A 4390-nucleotide genomic window follows, 5' to 3' on the forward strand; every position below is an offset into this window, starting at 1 on the left:
TTTTAATGTCAAAGTTGGCCTCTGTGCTTTTTCAGTGTTAGAAAGACTCTTTCTTGCACTGAGGTCTGCTTATTGTAAATATCTTGTACTTGTTTTTACACCTTTTCATGTCAAAGTTGGCCTCTGTGCTTTTCAGTGTTGGAAAGACTCTTTCTTGCACTGAGGTCTGCTTATTGTAAATATCTTGTACTTGTTTGAACACCTTTTAATGTCAAAGTTGGCCTCTGTGCTTATCAGTGTTAGAAAGACTCTTTTTTGCACTGAGGTCTGCTTATTGTTAATATATTGTACTTGTTTTTATACCTTTTAATGTCAAAGTTGGCCTCTGTGCTTTTTCCGTGTTGGAAAGGCTCTTTCTTGCACTGAGGTCTGCTTATTGTAAATATCTTATACTTGTTTGAACACCTTTTCATGTCAAAGTTGGCCTCTGTGCTTTTTCAGTGTTGGAAAGACTCTTTCTTGCACTGAGGTCTGCTTATTGTAAATATCTTCTACTTGTTTGAACACCTTTTAATGTCAAAGTTGGCCTCTGTGCTTGTCAGTGTTGGAAAGACACGTTTTTGCACTGAGGTCTGCTTATTGTAAATATCTTGTACTTGTTTGAACACCTTTTAATGTCAAAGTTGGCCTCTGTGCTTTTTCAGTGTTGGAAAGACTCTTTCTTGCACTGAGGTCTGCTTATTGTAAATATCTTGTACTTGTTTTTACACCTTTTCATGTCAAAGTTGGCCTCTGTGCTTTTTCAGTGTTGGAAAGACTCTTTCTTGCACTGAGGGCTGCTTATTGTAAATATCTTGTACTTGTTTGAACACCTTTTAATGTCAAAGTTGGCCTCTGTGCTTATCAGTGTTGGAAAGACTCTTTCTTGCACTGAGGTCTGCTTGTTAAATAAAAAAGTGTAAAATTAAATTTCAATAAACTAACCATAATGCCAGCTCATATGCTCTTAACGCTGCATCTCTAACTCTTTTACAGGATTTGCAGTCTTCTGATTCCTGATGAGTTCCGTAAGTGACAAGCTTACTGACTGTGTTTACTCTTCTGTGTATTAGGTATTAGGAGTAGGTATGGGTGCAGGGGAAGGCTGTGTCCTGGCTGACTCTATTCATGAAAAATATAATCTGTGTTACAACAAGATTGAAATTGAGACTCAGCATTGTTTCCCAATTTTCCAAACCCATATGAACTGTAGCCTCAGCTTTCTGTGCTTAGCTGACAGGAGGGATAGCAGAACAGATGTGTTATAAAATTTTGAGCAATGTCCTTGTACAATATTTAAGCTGCTTGTAAAGTGAAGAAAGTAGACACTTTAATCAGCCCACTCCTACAACCTGAAATGTGTGAAAGTCTAAATATTTATCAGAGGGGCTCACTAAAGATGATTTCAACAGGACAAAACTGCTTAAACTACTTCAATCTCCCACTGTGACCACTGGTGCAGGGCAGGATGAGGGTTTGTAGGTCAGTTCCTGCTATTGCAGCATCACTGAGTGTCTATCTTAAGATAAACATCATTTATTTTTGAGGTCGGTTTTGATCAAGAACATAAGTATAGCCTGCATGAAACAACCAGAGCAGGAGGTTCAATCAAGAACACATATGACATATGACACATATCTGCTTGACACGAAAGCAGTGCACACTGAACTCAGGTAACATTTGTTATTAGAGGAGGTCAAAAAGTGTGTCAGTGAGAAATATCCATCAAAAGCATGATTTACACTAGCTGCAGCTCACAGTCAGCAACTCATCAGTTTTGTTGTTCAAACCAAACAAGAATTTTTCACATCATGTTGTCCTGCAGGAACTCACCGGATCACCTCTCCAGCACTTTGATCCCAAGACAGGAATACAATATGCAGAGTTAGTTTAATTGATTGGAATTCAGCTGTCATCTTCAGAGTGTTTCATTTGATAAAGTTAAGAACGAGAAATCAAGTGGTCAGAGCTATCATGGTGATATTCAGGGTCAGATTCTGTGCTAGTGCAAAACCTTCTTTTGGCCTGAAAAAGCTACTGTGGGGTTTACAACAGAGGAGCAATTGAAAGCCTGCAGGTCAAATTAGCGTCAGGATGCATTTGCAAAAATGTTTCGTGTGAGTAGAAAGTTCTCTGGGTGATCCAACCGTGCGTTAGTTGATATACAAACATGCAATGAGAACATTTCAGTAATTAGCTGTTAAGTGTCACCCAAACATGAGGAGGCCAGTGAAGGAGCCAGTGACGGTTTAACAAAAAGAATACAGTGTGAGTGCAGGTTTACATGTTTCTCTCTGAGAAAAAGAGACGTCGATGTGTTTCTATTAGTGTGAAATCCTTTTTAGAAATTAGGCACTGTGTGAGGTCATTTAGTAAGAGTCAGTGAATCTTTCACAGTTGTAAAACACATAAAAAGAAACAACATAAGTAACGTATGTTTTTTCCCGAGGGTGGTGGGGTAGGACTTCATGTGTGGGTGACTGAGAATGTCCATTTTATTAGATATGTTGTTGTAACTGTTTCAAAGTCAGTAATGCATGAATCTGCAATGATTTTTCTTCCTTAAAAGAGGACTGTGTACAGTGTCCATTTGTGTCTGTCTCCACGTTGGGTGATTGTGGAGTATGAATATGTGTGCATGAGGGTGGGAATGCCCGTTGGTGGCTGCGTGCGCCTGTTCGACTGTGTCTGTATGTCAGGTCGGTTACACTCCATGTCTCTGGGAACATCTCAGGCCCTCCAAGGTATGGAGGCCTATCTCGATTCACCACACTCCTTGCCGTTAGTTGATGCCCTCAGGCGTCGGTGTGTTGGTGGTTCTGGTGTCCGGGGCTGGGCGCTCAGGTATGTACCGGCTCACTCCCAGTGACTGCTTGGCGAGGTCTGGCACCCGTGGCTCCGTCAGGCCACTTCCGGGGGGTGGGGGGCTCTCAGTCCTCTGGCCTCTGGGCCTGTGGCTCAGGTCACTCTGCCACAGCTGTCTGCCGGCAGAGCCCACAGCCACATCACGGGCCCCCTGTGGCTTCTGCTCCGTGGCTGCTGGGTGACCTCTAATCTGGGGCTCTCCTCAGCGCTTCCGATGGTCCTCCTTGGGCTCTCACATTCTGGGGGCCTCTGGGTGTCTGGGGCCTGGATTTCCTCCATGCCTGCTACATGCACTGGGGGACAGACTATGGCTCCCTGTTAAAAGTAGAATGGGAGGCAGAGTCTTCAGTTTTATCTTTTGTCCTGTCTTCCTCTGCTCATCCCAACAGGTTGTGGCAGATGGCTGTCCCTTCCTCAGCCTGGTGCTACTGGAGGATTCTTTCTTTTAAAATGGAGTTTTTCCTTCCCACTGTTGTCAAAGCGCATGCTCATCAGAAATCATATGATTATTGGGTTTTTTCTGTATTTTTCAAAGATCCACATCAAAAGGAGCAGGTTAAAGTGGTTCTGGCATCTGACAAGGATTCCTCCTGGACGTCTCCCAGGTGAGGTGTACTGGACGAGCTCCCACCAGGAGGAGGCCCTGAATCAGACCCAAGACATGATGGAGTTCCCCTAGATAAGCTGGAGGAGGTGGGTGTGGAAAAGGAGGTCTGGAGTTCTCTGCTTAGGCTGCTGCCCCCACAACCCGGCCACAGATAAGTGAAATAAGTAGATCAAATATAACTTGGTGTTCTAAAGAATATTGTTGTTTCCTTGCAGGACACCAGGAGAGATGAGCCCTCCATCACAGATGGTGTGGTCACCTGCAGGTTCAAGGTCATTGTATCTCCAGCCCACATCTACTGCCACTGTACTTAAGGGAAGTTGGGACAATGTTAAAGACTTTCTTCAGACAATTGCATTTGGATGAGCTAAATTCATGACAGGCACTCAAGCAGTAATGCCTCGACTGACAAACGAACATACCAAGCTTCTGTGTTGTTTGAGCCAGAGACTGCACTTGTGGATGAACAATAAAAACATTTTATATTTATTATATTAGTAATGTAACTTGCAATAAAAAGTTATGGGAAGCTTAAACTTAGTTTCAGAATAATTAAATCTGAGACTTTGTTTCATTGAAAAGTTATTAAAGTTTTAAAGTGTGTGACAAATAAAATAATAAATTATTAAGTAACACCAGCTACAATATTGGAAATATGTGTGTTGTTCAGCAGAACAGTGTCCAGTATGTTGGCTGAAATGCTTTAAATTTGAAAATAAAAGTTGGGCTGATTTTAACGCATTACAAGAAGTGTTTTAATTATTATTTTCTAAATAAGCAGTGTTTATATTACGTGTAATGAAATAAGTTCAAGGATAATAAAAGGTAATGAGATTTAATTGCATTCAACTTATGTGCAGCAAAACTAAAAATAAGTTACGGAAGTGTTCAAATAATATGTGTGCTTTTAAAAATGCTCGTCTATTTAAAGACTACACA

The 4390-nt window shown here is 41.6% G+C and overlaps 1 long non-coding RNA gene across 1 annotated transcript; it reads left to right on the forward strand.

Moving 5' to 3' along the window:
- Window positions 1–676: 676 nt before the first annotated feature.
- Window positions 677–4173, forward strand: LOC146556133 (uncharacterized). The gene is made up of 3 exons (XR_014888946.1): window positions 677–1007; window positions 3380–3537; window positions 3667–4173. It is a non-coding gene; the product is annotated as an uncharacterized LOC146556133 (long non-coding RNA).
- The last annotated feature ends 217 nt before the right edge of the window (window positions 4174–4390 follow it).

Source organism: Mchenga conophoros, linkage group LG16, assembly GCF_057382185.1.
Source record: "Mchenga conophoros isolate Kocher_MC1m ecotype Shallow Benthic linkage group LG16, M_conophoros_male_GT1.1, whole genome shotgun sequence".
Taxonomy (NCBI): domain Eukaryota; kingdom Metazoa; phylum Chordata; class Actinopteri; order Cichliformes; family Cichlidae; genus Mchenga; species Mchenga conophoros.